At 49.1% G+C, this 16887-nt stretch overlaps 1 protein-coding gene across 3 annotated transcripts in view; it reads left to right on the top strand.

The window, feature by feature from the left end:
* Positions 1–16887, top strand: part of Tsp74f (Tetraspanin 74F) — a 362176-nt gene that overhangs the window by 140222 nt on the left and 205067 nt on the right. The window contains exon 1 of one of the 3 annotated variants that reach the window (XM_077702260.1): positions 1500–1517. The exons of the other annotated variants lie outside the window; for them this stretch is intronic. The gene's annotated coding sequence lies outside the window, so the exon portion shown is untranslated. Of the gene's footprint in view, positions 1–1499; positions 1518–16887 lie in introns of those variants that run through there. 3 annotated transcript variants of the gene reach the window in all.

Here is a 16887-nt window from a genome sequence, read left to right as displayed (position 1 = left end):
ACCTCATCGCCTGCGTTGCAATCGGCGCGTCAAACCCAAAAATCAATTAATCAAACTGCGTTTCCTAGTTCTCATGGGTTTGAGTTGTTCATGGCGGCTCAACGCGACTTACTTTGATTTAATGCACCCGCATTAGAACAAACTTACAGCAGTTGATTGTAGCTGAGAACAGATCGGAATGTTCTGAACGAGCTTCAAAAAGGAAAGAAAAATAAAATTCGATGGTTGAACTTGCATGCCTCGGATGATCAAAGTATGCACCGGATATCAGAGATAAATGAAACGAAAATTAAATGTCTTACCGCGGAAATTTTCTTCTTTATTTCCTTGCTGTTTTCTTTTTACTTGGTGTAAACGAAATTGGCTGCGACGCACTCCACGAAGAAATCTCGGGTGGAGCACTAAGGGTTTTGAAAAAGGTTTATGGTTTCGCTACCGCAACTATATATACGGTCAGTACAGCTGGCACGAACCCGCATCTGAAAGCGCATAGAACAGTTTTCCCGGTAAACGTAAACGGCCAAACTTAAATTGCCGTGTACTATGGCGGCACCGACTGCTATTGGACCCTGGGCATCGCCGGCCGCTGTCTTGCGTCGTTATGGAGACGAGCGCTGTCAACACAACATCGAATGCGCGCCTGACAGCACGCCAGTGGACTGAGTAACCTCTCGCTCTCGCGCCTTCTCTCTCTCTCTCTCTCTCTCGCTCTCTTTCTTAGCAGAGGAGGAAGAGATCGCGGGTTAACGAAGTCCAATGAGGCGGCATGGGTGAAGGGAGAGGGCGCCGTACGCGATTGCGGCATCACCTTCGCCACCACCACAACATCGCCGCAGCCATCACCGCAACCGCGAGCAACACCGCTGTCATTTCTAGGGCGGTGTTTTCGTATTCTCTCCTCCTTTCTGTTTGTTTCGCTTGCCGCGCGCGTAACGCTCGAAACGCGAGAGCGTGGCGGCGACCTGCATTTGTCTCGCGCTGTGGCCGTCTCCGCTGCTGGGACGGAAAAAAAGGGGGAGGGTAGGGGGAGGCGGGGGTTTGTTGCTTCGGGAGGCGGGGGTGTTCCGTTATGTGGTGAATGAAGATGCAGGCGGGGAGAGAGGGTAGGGGCAGCCGGCCGCACGTGCTGCCCGCGGTCGGAGAGCCGGACGACGGGACTTGGAAGGAAGGGAGAAAGGGGAGGGAGCAAGGAATGGGGGGGGGGGGGGGGGGGGCGAAATCGATTTGAGCGATTCCCGACGTCGCTTGTAGCGCGTGTGCATGCCTGGCCGCGCGCCACTGCAGCATATAGTCCGCGTGGGCTTGTCGACATTGCCGGGTGCTCAACAGGCGTCCTCTCTCCCCGTCCGATTTCGCGGCTACCGCTACGTGCTTTGTGTGCGCTACATTTCCCCCTTCTTCTTCTACGCGGAGAGTGCTTGCGGCAGTGAATCGACCAAGCGGGCGAGCCTCCGTTATCCTCACGTGGGTTCACTGCGCTTCCCTGGGGGAGGAAGCGAACTTTACCAGTTCTTCAGGTGGGTGGAGAGAATCGTTTGCGAGGATTTCGGGGCAGATGTATTTGTTATGTGCGTTGAACTGCTTGCTTGTCTGAATTTAGATTTACAACTAGCGGAAGATCTATATGAGAGAGCAGATGTTGAAATTCAGTGAAAAAAGGCTGGAGTTTAATTTATGGGAGTCCGATATATCGGAATATGGCTTTACTACAGTTGTCTGTGGGGTACTGTCTCCGGCGTATATATTTCTAAATTGTATGATATAAAAACCTTCTGATAGGAACAATGCTTCTGATTTTACGACGTCACATCATTCAAGATTCGCAGTAAACTGTAGCCGTTGAAATACTCCGCTTTTGTATGTTAAGGATCTGTGACATATAGGCGCTGAAATATGGATGTATGCAGCGTAACGAGATGCAGTTACGGCGCGACAAACACCTAGATGGCTACAAAACGGGCGCCAAACGTTAGAGTGGTAGCGTAGGTCTTGTTTCTGCCAGTGCCTGTCTTTTTTTTTTTTTTTTTTTTCAGCAGCTTGATATCTTTGGTTACTTTTCATTGCCTACAGACTGCTGAAAACCGATTCAGAAATTATCGCAAGCCACCCCTACATACGCCACCACCATATAAAAAAGCCTGGCGAACACATCCCGAGTGAAGAACGAAAATCAAAGAAAAATGAACTATACGGCCCCAGTTCACAATAAGCAGCAATTTAGAGTAGGCGGATGGCGGACAATCTTGGCGCAAACTCTCTGCCGGGCGGAGCCGGTATTGCAGCGAGACATTCGCTATTCTGGTAGCCTGCTTCACTGCCTTTTCTTTTCTGCGCTTGCTTTTTACGCACTTTCTGTCGGCTTCACGCATGATCGTGCGCCAGCTATAGCCCCGCCAGACTTGTCACGGCACGAATAACCTGTTTCCTGAACAATCCCGCCAGGCTGCTCCCTCCGCGCAAAGTGGGCGTATTGCGTGCACTTGACCGCCTTGCGGCCCGACCCGGGTGTCGTCGTTCCATACCACTCTGACAGAGCCATACAGCGCCGGTTTGACTTGGCTTGCGTAAGGACATGTTCTGGCAGCGTGCTGCTCCCGGTGACATCCTTTCCTTGCTGTTCAATCGCATCTCTTCTTACGAACGCCCCCTTTTTTATCGTTGTTCAATTGTAATTTGAGTGGGCAGTGTGTCGACGTAATACAGTCTATCCGCGGATAAAACTACGCAGTGTTGTTGTAAATGTACCTGGAATGAGACGAGGAATCTGCTGAAATAAAGCGAACTAGAAATTAGGCGGAGCACGAAATGAACAAAAATGAACTTTTACGGGACGGAACACGAGTTCGAGTCATTCTATATCATCCCGCGCTTCCAAATTTCTGCTACCATCACAGTGGCTAGAATAAACGAAGGGGTGAAAGTTGGCAATCCTTCCAAATTGCCGAGAATTAAGGGTTCATAGCTGAGTTATTGAGTTATCAAGTGTTGGAGTTATTGTAAAAACACAAGCTTGCTTTCCGACAGCGCAATGGGGATTGTAGGAAACCAGTTGCTTCTTTGTAAATTCACTTGGGTGATTTCCAAGTTCATTTGCAACTTTTGGAATTGGTTTTATTTAAATTTGTTTGTTTATTTGAGCTTATTGGCGAGTCTGCGCTCCGCCTACGGCATTCTTCTCCTCCGTTACTGTTCTTTGTTCCGCCTGACGTCATGATAACGTTAGGACGATACTCCACGCACTTCCCTGGTCTAACTTCTGGCGGTGTCACGTGGAGTATACAGTTAGCGGCAAATAAAACAAGAACACAACGAAGTCCTAATTACCTTAGCACTGAAACTTGAGCAGCTATCTGGAATAATGTTACGGCTGCAAATAGATAAATCAAGCGCCACGCGCACACCCTGTTATTATACATTAGACGCGCGAATTCTTCATTGGCCAGGGCTCAGGCTCGATTACCAGGTAACTGGAAGAAAATGAACGCATTGTACAAGTAAATGAGAACATTGTCTTGATGAGAACTTCATATTAAACCGAGAATAATTCCGGAAGTTCTTTTATTTGAACTGTGCGCTGCGCGTGTGTGCCTGCGTGTGTGGCGTACGACTACCCAGCACGATGCATTATCACTAATTACAGAACACATCGTGTACAATGTCTCACGCTGCCCCGTGTGGCATGACATGTACCTATATGTTTATTTTGTAAGTTGTATCACAAGAAATATTTTGCTGGGGAAAGTCTTTGTGCGCACTAATTTTTAAATAGGGCTGACTTTCAAGTAACCCTTCACGCTGTATGCAGGAACTTGTTAAGAGGATGGTGAATAGAATTAACGATGAAAGACCAGTGCCGGAGCTATTCAAATTTCGGTGTGCCGTAAATATATCCGCAGTCACTGTCATGAGTTGAATAACGCACCTTGCGTGCAGCTCTATTTTCCCGTTGACCGTTAACCAAACAGATTTTAGATGCAGAATTCAGCAATTTGGAATTTTGCTCAAAAATATCATCGCAAACTTTTGAATTCTTTGGGGGCGCATTTAGTTCAAACCGCACTCTGAAGGAAGAAAAGAAAACAAAAAAAGAACACACGCCGAGAGGCGAGGGACGCGTGTGACTGCTACTGAACGCACCTCTGGCACTCTTCCAAGGCACCCGAGCGCAGGTTAACGATTCCCCGCACCGTAACGACATCATCATTCACGCGGGCATACAGCAAACGCGAGCCGAGGAAGGAGGAGATAGCGAGCTTGTCTCGGAGGCTAAGAAAAATTACCTCGCAGAATGCTTTGCCAAAAGACGTGTGTACACATCGAAAAACTTGACGTCAACGAACTCCACTTGAGAAATAATTTCAGGTTGGCTAACTATTCTGAAATACCCAGCCGCCACGGCATCGCGCAAAATGCAGATATTTGCAGGTGAAGGAACGCCTTTTATTTTTGCAGAAAATGTTGGTTCAACGACTTTTCTTCTAGAGAAATGGCTGATATTTTCCCTAGATGCTTATTGTTGCTTAAACATGCTCCTCAATTTTTCTGGTTTTACACTGGATGGTGAGTGGTTTGATTCGTATTGTCCGCTTTGCCGCATTTTACCCAGGCCGTGGGCGGATGCCTAAACATTTGTTTATGGTTAACAGTCCGGGCTAGTCGCCAAGATCTAGCTTGGGCCGGTGCAATCAATGCGTTGCTTCCAGTTTTATTAACAGCCAAGAAGCTTTGCACACACCGAGCAAGGTGCACGCGGAACCAAGAAAGCGTTTGGAATCTTAATGACAGAGAACGTACGGCCGGCTCTGGACGTACACATTCAGTTTATAAATGCAGCCTTACGTGCACGGTGGCTCCGTAGCTAAAACTTATTGAACTTTGTGCTGCTTGGCATAAGGATCGTGCATTCAATTACGGCCACGATGGTGGTGAAAAGTGAAATCGCCCTTGATTCAATATTCTGTCGCGCGCTGAAAATCACCGGGTGGCCTAAGCTATATATAATCCGCAGCCTTTCACTACGGAGTCGCTGCTAGTCCAGGTGTAGCTTCGATGCGTAGAGCTCCAATGAAAAAAAATGATAATACGGTCTTGCTGAAATGGGCCAATGGAGATGACATTAATAAAATTTTTAAGGTTGTTAGAATTTGAATAACGTGCGCGATGATGCAGGTGAGAACAAAATGAAATGTTTAGAATTTTATTAAAACGCTGAAAGCTAATTTTAATCTTCCAATGGATTCCTACGTGAAAAGATTTCGGTAGCGCTGGAGTTCCAGTTTAACGAAGCTTTCCTCTTATAGCGCGAAGTTTATTCAACTAAAGTCTAACTGTATTTGTGAACATTTCGCGGAGCATTTGACCCCAGCCGTTTTGACGGCAACTCCGTATATGAGTGACAAATGAGCGACAAGAGTGCATCCATCCTGCTAGTGAAACAACGCGCAAATACCAACCGATTCGGCTACAGGGTCACTTAGCCAATTTCGGTTTGCGGTCGCCTGACTGCGCTGTGGGAAGTTGTGAGGGCACAGGTTGCATAAATGCAGCCAACCTAGATGCTCACGCGAGCGGAGCGCCACTGCCATAACACCCATTCCGGGCGGATGCTCGGAGCAGTTGGGGGGCAAGCCCTCCGGTATTTGGCGCAGTAATGTTCCCCCGCTTATTGCCGTGCTTTTGAAGTGTCGCACGAGCGCGAAAGTTTTGCTTCGCTGAGCTTCGTGCGACCACGAGAAAAAAAATATCACTACGCTGGAATCCGGGGAACTACAAGTCAGCATGATGCCGTCTTGTTCAGACCTCACTCAAACTTCACTCCTGTCTAAAGCTTACCAAAATATAGACATAAAACTTTGGACCGTTTACGCAAACCTATAAGCTTACAGTGAACATCTGTGCTTATACGAGCAATTATGAAAATATTTTTGGCGTTTATCTTCAGTGATAAAATGTTTCACTTATCAGTGCATTACCTAGTACAGAGTTAACAGCTAAGGCGACAGTTCGGGTATACTTAACGAAGCGCCAACGCAACGCTCGGCACATTTCTTAGAACGTCCCAAAATCCTCCTGCGCGTCTTCAAATCCTCTGCCTTTCATAGTCGTCGGTACGTGCGCTTCAGGAGCGTCAATCACACCATGTGTGGGCACTATTATGTTGCCAATTTAAACTAGAGCGCTCCCCGTTTTATTATTTTTCTGCTCTTTATGTGTAGGGATGTGTAGAGTAACCAAGCTGGTGTATATAGCCGTACTTCGCTTCTTTACCTTACGGGAGGTGTAAGCTCAGACCCAAGGCATCCGTAGGCCTACGCACTAGCCCAGGTAAGTAGGGGATTCGTTTAAGCTTAAAATGAAAACAGCCGCATTTTTTGTTCACACGCAACGTCTTGGCCAGTTTCCTAGCGTTCTGTTTCAGAACCGAGCACCAGGGCGACGACAGATCTTGCGATGGAAAGCTATTATAACGCTCTGTTTTTGCTCACATTGAGTCCTGTCAGGTCGTCCTTTAATTCGGCTTTCCTTCACTAAGAACCTGCCCTCAGGGAAGTACAATTTGCAGATAGCTTTTCGGGTAGGCCGCTGTAAAAGAAAAGTCAATCGATTGAGTGAGTTCCGTTTCAGTTGTGACACTCATTAAGCTGTTCCCAATCACAAGTGCCTGCACATGACAACATCACCATCCTTTCCGGTGCATCCCTCTTAGCTTTCTTAGAGCTGCTGGATATAAGAGCGATAGATAAATTCACAGCGATAGATAAGTTCACAGCCTCAACACGGAGCTATGTAGTGACTTCAGTGCAAGCTATCTAGACCAAAGCATGAACATGGTCAGTTATTTGACACCTGTATTGATACATTATCAGTCAGGAGGTTTTCGGGCAGGTGAAGTCAACTTTTATAGCACTGTCTGCAGGGAGTTTGCCGTATAGGCATATCACTTGAGTTTATTGTTTGAACGGTGTCTGTGCTGGAATGTGTTACCTCATCTGAGCAGCATGCCTCGGTAGACAACCGAAGCCGCGCCTCCTTGATATTAGTTGTGGAAGGGCTGTTAATTTTTTGGAAGGGCTGTTAATGATTTTAGGATGCCGAAACTCTTTAGTGTTTGGGCCGCATTAACCGAGCGGTTTTTTTTTTTTGCGTCTTAACGCACGCTGCCTGCAAGGGTATTAGTTTTTGCCACGTTGCCAAACTCGTTTTTTTAACCTGGCAACTGATCCTTCTCCTAACCTCCCGCCGGTAAACTTTTGTGGGAGGAAATGCGCGTATTTGTTTTAATGAAGAAGCCCCTTAGGAGCTGGGGCTGTTGGTGTCTCGTGTCGTTGTCGCCATCGCCGTCGTCGTCGTCGTAATCGTCGTTCGTCCAATGTAGTCACGGCACTAAAACACCTGGAAACTCGCTACTCGCTTACGCCTCGCGCTAGAACGTAATGCGTACTAAAAAAATTATAGCCGTTCCACTCAATGTGAAAACTGTCGGGAGTGCAGAGCAGTGTTTCGCCATAATGCATGGTGGCGCCGTTATCCGCTCGCTGCTACCCCCGATCACGCTTTTCGCCACCCTGTCTCACCCCTCTCTTGATTATTAAGCAATTCAAATTTCCCGCCTTCGCAGTGATTGAGCGCCCCTTGCTTGAAACGGCGCCAGCGGGAGTTCTGTCCTTTTTGTGCTTGCTTTAATTTCGTATGATGGAGCTGTTTTGAATCCTTTCGAACGCGCCATTTTTTTCTAGCGCGGCTGGAGCCTTTCTGCGTCATTTCGAACGTGCCATTTTTTTCTGGCGCGGCCGATTTTTTCGCTGACTATCGTAAAACCCAACCCAACGAGCGTTCCTAACTAAATGAACGCATGCGCTGGGGGTTATTACGTATATTTTGCCTGAAGTGTAACTACAGTTTCCTCTGCGTTAACCAACGGGGAAATGTATGACAAGCGCCAGCGGTTCATGTCCACGAGGTTCGAATGGTTATGACTATTTAAACCGCGGGGTTTTCGAAGCCTCAGCGTGACTCCTCTGTATACCTCTACCCCCAAACGGTTCATCTCCGTTAGCAAAAACGCCAAGGCACCAAGAATACACTTCTGCTCTGCGTGCTTCGCCCCTCACCAGGTATCACGTTAGTGGAGATGGCCCGGGATTTTTTTTTTCTATGCGCGCAGAGTCGAAGGCACATTTGTAATTTCGTAGATGTGCTTAGAATACAAAGAAATACATAAAAGACGCGACATCTCTATGCTTTTATTTCTCATAATCATTTAACGGCCGACAGTGAACGGTTCTCAGGGTGGAGGTTAGTGACACAAATCTTGAAGAAACGTAGCGTGCCAATGCCGGTGAGGTCTGCCATGAGACAAAAATGAAATGAATACCCAGGTGCTTAGAGCGGGCCTGGGGGCTACTCAGAATGAATTGCGTCTGCAGTGCGACTTTCAGCGTGTTCCGCATGGCAATGCGGGCTCAATATCTCGGCCTGCCACCCTGGGGGGCCAACAGTTCAACCGTTGCGCGAGGAGTTTGTATAGAGCTCCATCTGTGGAACGGTCACGCGGGGTAAGCCCTGCGAGGTCGAAAGGTTATTCAGCCCGCTTACCGGCAGGGTTACATGGCCGGCTATGAAACCCGGGCGAGTATATCGACAGAAAAGAAAAATCTATAAAAAGGGGGGTACGGCTCTGCAGTGCTTTTTGCCTAATTCCTTGGGGTTGTCTCGTTGCCGAGCGCTCTGATTATATATTTCATCGGATTAGGGCTTCGCGAATCCCTTAACTTTCATCCCGTTCTCGTAGAGTCGAATATAATTTGCAGTCAGCGGGAGCGACACGTGTTAATTGGGATTCTGGGCCCATCGAAGACATATTTTACAGCCGTTAACTTTCCCTGTGAATGCATCCCCCCACCCTCCCCCTCCGAAGTGCATGATACTGCTCTTTAGATTTCCCCCTGATCTCTGTACCACTGGCATTTTGTGTATGCTAATGCGGCGCATCAATCCTGCTGCTTTGCACTGCTTGCGTTGTGAACGAAGGAAAGAAAACAAGGCAAATTGGATGTACCAGCAGAATGCTCTGTTAACGTTCTATCATTATTCCGAAAGCGCGAGAGGTTTTGGTGCATTTTGAAGATACGAAAACCACCCTTCAGAACTGAGTAGATGGGAGACAAAGAAAACGAATCAGTAGTGTCGGAATTTAAAATCTACATTTTCCATAAAATGTTTCGGTATGAAGAGGACATCGCGTTGTTTAAACCATCTCAAAATGAAATAAGCGCAGTGCGATATTGTTCAACGGAACCAGGAAATATAGCACTGAAATATGGTTCATTTCTGAAGGGATTCGTTGAAGCGAGGGTGCTGTTTGCTGGGAAATACCGTTTTTTAAACCAAGCATCTCGGCTGTTGTTCGACTTCAGGGTCTGTTTATCTGGATACGTTTCGGTGCAATAGACTGCCTTGGTACGGACATCAAAGCAGAGCAGGAGGTTCGGACACACATCATCACTCCACGGCAACGGCGTAGCCAGAAATATATTTAAGGAGGTGTTACACGCCGCCTAAAAAAAAAAAAAAGGTCATGCCCCTTCCAGAAAAGAAGTCATTTTTCGGCGGTAATAGGCCGACACCCTTCGCATTTTTGCGTTTACATTATAGCATATCGATACTGTGTGTAAGTAACACATAACATATATCCAGAAAAGGGTCGCCAGGAAGGGAAAGGGCAGGATGTGGCAATCAGAAAATTTCGGGGGGCGTTCTGACACCGAAACGCCCCCTATGCTACGTCCCTACCTCACGGTATCTTTCCAGAAACAGTGGGGTGATGGATTCATTGAGCCATTACCTGTGGGATAAAATTGCTTCGGTCGTAGGTTTGTACTGTTTATTTCATTAGCGCGAAGAATTTGCCGCCGATTCAAAGGGGCAAGGCCAGCAATTGCGGTGTAATTACTGCAGGCCTCTTTCTAATCCTCCTCAATTCTACGGGTCGTACATTGGGGGAACTTGCTTGCTGTTTAAAGGAAATTTTCCCCAAATCTGAGGGGGCGCATGCAAGGCGATTTCTCGGTAATTTTACAGCGGGGCCATCCGACGCCAGACTGGTGTTCTTCGCTTGCTATAGACCATTTTATTTTCTTCACCCTAGGAGCTACCATTTTATCAGTGGGCTGTGCTAGCGGACCTACAATTGGCGCACTCGACAGGAAGTTGTAACTGCGCATGCGCAGCACAGCCCAGAATATGCGCTGATCTTATTAAGGATTAACGGATGAAAAGGTTTATAGGCGCAACAACGTCAAGCCGTGCATGCATAGCACAAGGTGGGCTTGTGCTGACTTGCTCTGGCAAGAATATGAAGCAAGCTTATTTTTCGCCTTTACGTCGGCTAACGCCTGCTGCCCATGCGAAATGACCTAAGGCGCCCGAAATGAGCACCCAGGCTCACAGACCCATAATCCCGCCTGGATAATTTTGCGCATTTAGTTGGAGCCCTGTGGCGCCTTGAGTTTCACATGGGTCGCCAATAAAGTGTAGCCGAAATTGCTCTGCCCTGAATACAGCCAGTGTAGCCTCACGCAGTTACCGCATTTGGCATAGTGGCAGCGTTACACGCAACGAGGACTTGAATGAGGCTGCTCAATTCAAATTTAATCGGGTGATAGGGTGCAAATTTTCTTTAAAGCATAATTTTTTTAAAGAGGATAGCCTTTCTTGGGCTACTTGAATGGGAAAATTTTGTTCTGTCTGCATGTCTGTCAGTAACCGATTCAGCCAGCCGGCCAAGGGGAAACATTCTGCGCAATAGTCTTATATACTCACAGCCAAATCTAAACGTCTAAGTCGGGTGTTAATGTTCATACTTGTCAACATTTTTGAACAAGAACAAGGCGTTACGCAAATATAAGGCAGAAAATCAATACATGAGTGATATTTGCAGTGTTCCTTTATTGAAAATTTACGAATGCTTGCTTTTTGCGACAGCAAATAAAATACTATATCAACTGCAGAAAACCGTCGCCTGCTGTTGCCCGCGCCACCTGGCGGAATTCAAAAAAATCAAACGGCAACAACAACGAAAGGTTCCACGACCTAGGTTTCGCGTTCCGCTTGTAACGCTCATGGAGTTGGGCAATGTGGTTCTATAAAGTTCCTCGATTCACGCGCGTCTCCGCCTTACGGGAGCGCTGGCATCGACGCACCCGGCTTGGATCAGTGGAACGCGGTAAATTTAAATTGACTTGAACAAACCTCTAGCGTTTTATCTTGGAAGGAACGAGACGGGAGAGGAACAGCAGGAGAGGTGAGCGGGAAAGAGAAGGGAGGCATTTACTTGCCAGGGACGCCAGACTACTATCGTCTTGAGCTGACATTTGCAAGGACAGGAGCAGATACGCGGCCATTTTTTCCCCGCAGCTGTGTGGCCTCTGTGCAAGCGGCAAGGGTTAGTGATGTGAACGTGTGAGCGGCACGTATCATCCCGATCAGTCTTGCAGCGAATTTGGATGATTTTGCGGACGCTATCTTGGTTCATATTGTCCCGGAACGCTACGGTCAATCTCCATGGCGCCGTGGCCCACCATCAATGACGCTGACGACGAGGGGGACGATGTGGGCGACGCAGCCTGCTCGACATCTGGAATGGCCGCTATGTAAATAATGTAAATAGATCGCCTCACCCCATCCCATCGTTCGCCTCATCTAAAACCGTGTCATTATTCACCATGACTTGCTTGCGATGAACGCACAGTGTGGCAGGCTTCAACATGCGCGAATGTTGTGAAGTAACTTTCATGTCTTGTTATATTATGCACGCCAGCACTTTGAAGGATACGCAGTGGCCATAATGTCGAGACGTGGGCCGTCGTAGAATTTTCTTCTGTGAAGCGTTAAATCTACTGCTTTAAGAAAGCTGGCGCCTGCGAAGGACAGTAAACCGTGCGCAGTTAACAAACATTGACCGGCAACTTTTCGGCAGGCATAGAGACTGGACGTTGGATTCGGAATGAAACAGCACAGACAATCACTGCAAATGTGAAAGTGCTCCTGACCATACTACAAAAGTGAAACTTTTGTTCTTTTTTTTCTGCGGTGGAGAAAAAGAACAGATTGAGCACAAGGACAAGTACGGCACAAGAGTAAAGCGTCGCAGAAATCACCGTGAAACGTTATTTACCCGAATGCATGCGCGTTTTACAAACGCGTTCCCTCAACGGGACAAAGAAGCGATCGGAAACCGGATAGCCGGGGCGCTACATTTACAGGCCCGCCTTCGCGCATATCCGATTCCTGTTGGCAGCCGTCGAAGCAACAGCCTTGTCTGAGATGAAGCCGATAGCCGCGTCGTTCGTCTTGCACGCCGTAAGGAGCCGCCACGTGCACGTGCTGCGGATGATGACCGGGCGGCGCGCCGCATATACCTCTAATAGTCTCGGGAATCACACTCGCCTTAAAGCGCACTCGCCTCTCCTTGCCCCCATTATCGGCGAGATCGAAGCGTTGATGAAGTGTCTGACAACGAGTCTCCTTTACCGACCGGGCAGCTTGTAACTCTACACTCGGGACGGTTCTCGAAGCGCGCGCGCTGGTACGTTACCGCCCACCCGCTTGCTAGGCCGCCACTTTTTGGTGGGCGTATACACACACAGCTACGCATGCACGAGGCTGTGAAACAGATCAGGCAGAGTTCTTTCTTCCCAGGACTTGCCGCGTAGTAACTATGCGCCGCGTGAATGCGCTCTTATACACACACGCAGCGCTTATCAATCTCTCGCGGGACAATTGGCCCACCACCGCAAGTGGGGCATTATTTGAGAAGGCGCTTTTGTGCGCGCCCAGTCGAAATCGATTGATCGCGTAAACTTGCCCGAACGCACGCAGTAGTTTCATGGCGGCGGCGGCTGCATGGAGGGCATGCATTACATCAGCTTGCGGCACGCGGTCAATCAATACCGCCTAAGCCTGTGTGCCCAGGCAGCCCCGGGAGGACACATTATGTGCACACGCTGGCCGCGAGAAACGTAATTTTGTGTCCGCCGCTGAGACTCTGCCGCTGTGAAACGTGACGTGCACGCACGTGTGCCTTCGGCCGTGGCATAAAAGGCAGCATGCTCCCATTGCTGCTGCTGATTCTGTGACTACTACTACTGGCAATATTTTATGGCTGGTGTGGATGCTTCTGTAAATGCTGTACGTAAACGCGCGTGAGTCTAGCGCGGTTATTACGCGAGGTCCCGGACTCACGCACGCGAGTTTAACGATGGCGGAGGGAAGCGAAAGAACGCGGAAAAGAAACGGCAACAATGCACGCGAGAGAGGGATTTAATCGCTTCAGAGTCGGCGTCTCTGCAAACCTGTAGCCTGAATAGCGGCGGCGAATTGTGACTGGCACGTGACGGACGCAATTCATCACCGCGTAAGTGTCGGCCACGCGATGAATCACTGGGCACAAAGGACCACTGAAGCGCACCTCGTATCACTTGTCCTGTGTGCGGGCGTAAGGATTTGCGTGCTCGAGCCGCAGCGCTGTGTACAACGCTTGGGCCGCAACTATGTTCGGAGAGTCATAGGGAAACGCACGGGTCTACTGCAGCCCCAATTGCGGCCCACGAAGTTCATGATGGCCGTCTTCGAGCATTTTATAAGTACAGGTATGCAGGATTGCGCTAAACACTGGATTGGAGGCCCATAAACAAAGGCGAGGGTTTCACTAAGAGGCTTTAAAGATGAAATGAATTTTGCAAAAGTCAATTTGAAATCTTTGAGTGCACACCGCCGCGGTGGCTCAGTGACTAAGGCGCTGTGCTGATGAGCGCAAGGACGCCTCTTCGGACACCGGGGTAGGTATCAGATGAAGGCGAAAAACGAAAACGCCCATTTACCGAGACGTGGGCGCATGTTAAAGGTCCCCAAGTGGTAAAAATTAATGCGGACTCCTCCACTACAGCGCTTCTCGTGGCGCAGCTGTAGGTGCGCTAAACGTCCTAAATTTAATTTTGGAAATTTTTGAGCTAGTAGGATTCCAAATTCGCTCTTTTTTTGCTAAATGGCTCGCCTTGTCACTCTGGCAAGCCTACCAGTTTGTGCTCACCAGCCATCCTTGCTCGGTCACCGCCTTCCACACGCATGCCCACTGATGATTATCTTGCTTGTCGCTCATCCGGCCCGTGATAGCTTTCTCACAGTGCAGATAACGCGAACATCGTTGAAGCGAAATAATAATAAAAAACAACGTTTTAAAGGCGGTAGTCTTTCTTGGGCTACATAAGCGTAGAAATTTTGGTTTGTCTGTCTGTGACTCGATTCAGCCACCCGTCCAAAGTAAAACAGAAGCCGCGCGATAGTCTTATACACGCACAGCCAAATCTAAACGTCTAAGTCCAGTGTCAATATTCATACTTGTCAACATTTTTGAACAAGAACAGGGCATTACGCATAAATATAAGGCAGAAAATCAATACATGAGTGATATTTGCAGTGTTCCCTTATTAAAAATTTATGGATGCTTGGTTTTTGCGATAGCAAATGAAATACATCATTCATTCTCCAGCCTCTAATGTTTGGCCGATCCCCTGATTGGGTATGTGCCACACTCTAAGGAACAACAAGCTTCAGTGTCCTCACTGATGCCGTTGTACGCCAAGACGCCATGCAGTAAAGCCAACTTTCTCTGACGATGATGATGAGTGATGTAGGGGAAGTGAAAGAAAGAAACGTTTCCCGTGGCCGAAGTCGAACCGCGGCCCCTCGCGTCATAAAGCTGGCGTCTATCCGATTACTCCATTTCGACATGGTCGAAGCGAATGCCAAGTAGGTAGGTAAATAGATAGGAATAACTTTATTAATGCCGGCAACCGACGGTTTAACGCGTCGTGACGTTGGCCAAGCGTCGACCCGGTGCTATGCCCCACTCTGCAATACCCCAGTTCGGCCCGTTTGTGGCGGGTCGTGAGGCTTGTGCTTTTCGAGCGCACCCCGGGCCTGCTGGACGGCCCATAGTTGAGTGTTCTTGTCTTTAGACTGCACTGCACTTTGAAGTTCGGGCGGGTATGTCCTGGAGGTAGCCTCGGTCGGGAACCTGGCGCAGTCCCGTATGATGTGCCATTGATACGCCAAACCCACTGCACAAACACTGCACATACCACTCGGATAGAGTTCTGGGTGAAGTTCGGGCGGGTATGTCCTGGAGGTAGCCTCGGTCGGGAACCTGGTGCAGTCCCGTATGATGTGCCATTGATACGCCAAACCCACTGCACAAACACTGCACATGCCACTCGGATAGAGTTCTGGGTGAAGCACGTGTAGTACTGCCGGGGCGGGAGTGACCTCGTCTGTATCTGCCGGGTGGGGAGGCGGCATTGTCCGTCGAGCTAGGCGATAACACTTGGTAACTTCGCTATAACTGGTCATTCTGTCCTTGGTTTCGTACCACCACACGGAACGGTCACTCTCGGGGGAGTGGGGGGTAAGAGCTCGCGCCGCGAATGAGCCGTCTCGTGGTTCGGTGAGGATGCACACTCACCCGCGTGAGCCGGGAACCACTTGATACGGATGGTGCTGCCGCGGTCTTGGAGCTTGAGCTTGCCGATGATGGCGGCTGCCGGTGCGCACACTCGCCCCTTGGCAAAGTTGCACTCGGCGTTCCTCGAGTCACTGAGCACGGTTCGACATTCGGCCTCGGAGATCGCCAGAGCGATGGCAACCTCCTCGGCGTCTGTGGCGTCTGTGCACCGCACGCTCGCTGCCGTTGTCTTGGTGCCGGTAGCGCCGCAACGACCACTGCCGCAAAGTCTTCTCGTTGGTATTCCGATGCGTCTACGTACCGGGCGTGCTGGTCTTGGGCGTGTTGCTCGGGGAGGGCCTTGGCCCGCGCCTGCCGCCGTTCTTGGTTGTACTCGGGGTGCAAGTTCTTTGGGATGGGGTCCACGCGGATGTGGGCCCGCGCCTCCTCGCTGATCTCGCACGGTTGCCGGCTGGGAGCTCGCAGGTTGTAGCAAGTACCGATTCGCGCCGTACGCCCCGAACCCAAACGTTAGGCCTACGGAGCGCACACCCGAGAGTTGCCGGCTGGGAGCTCGCAGGTTGTAGCAAGTACCGATTCGCGCCGTACGCCCCGAACCCAAACGTTAGGCCTACGGAGCGCACACCCGAGAGTTGCTGTCGGTATTCTAGACGATTGTGCGTACCTCCAGAGTAGCACTTACTCGCAGTGCGGGACTGGTCAACCAGAGAATCCTTCACGAGAAAGCTTCGCGTACAACCATCGTCGTCGTTAGACGGAAGGGTGCATGATTTTTTATAGCCGGGGTGTAAACGGTCAGGTTCCGTGGTTCCTTTTTCTTGCTGAGCTTGTACCGTCAGTGAGTAAACTGCACATACAATTTTTTCCGCCTTTTGTGCCCTGGAGTATTTCCCAAGGCGAGTTTCGCAGAGTTTTTCGGTATATGTTTTTACTTTGAATGGTCAGCCGGCTTACCGAAGCTGCGAGTGCTCCAAATGCTGCATGCCAAACCTCGGTTCCTTTGCACATTGAAGCAGTTTCTGGCTATATGTCAGCCACAAACGAACTCTTGCGACGTCCACAACAACAGTTATCCGCGTTTTTGAGTTCGCGTAAGAATGCGTCCATATCGGCAATTTAAACTCATTTTACTAGTAGTACTGAATAAAAGTGGGCTGGATTAGGGGACATAAATCCGCTTGTACCTGCGGCATTCTGTGCTGGTGTAAGGGAACGGAGCAGAAATTGCTAATGACTACAAGGGAAGGACAGGACTGTCGGCACCGATAGTACAACTGAAGATTTTAAAACTGGAATGAAAAGTAGTTTTGTTGTTTCTGTAAAGTGGTTATAGAAGGAGGTTTATAGTCGGAGACTCAATCGTGACA

This window comes from Haemaphysalis longicornis, unplaced genomic scaffold (genome assembly GCF_048455015.1).
Source record: "Haemaphysalis longicornis isolate Haplotype H1 unplaced genomic scaffold, Haemaphysalis longicornis Haplotype H1 scaffold_3, whole genome shotgun sequence".
In the NCBI taxonomy this organism is placed as follows: Eukaryota; Metazoa; Arthropoda; class Arachnida; order Ixodida; family Ixodidae; genus Haemaphysalis; species Haemaphysalis longicornis.
This window is presented reverse-complemented; position numbering and strand designations above follow the sequence as displayed.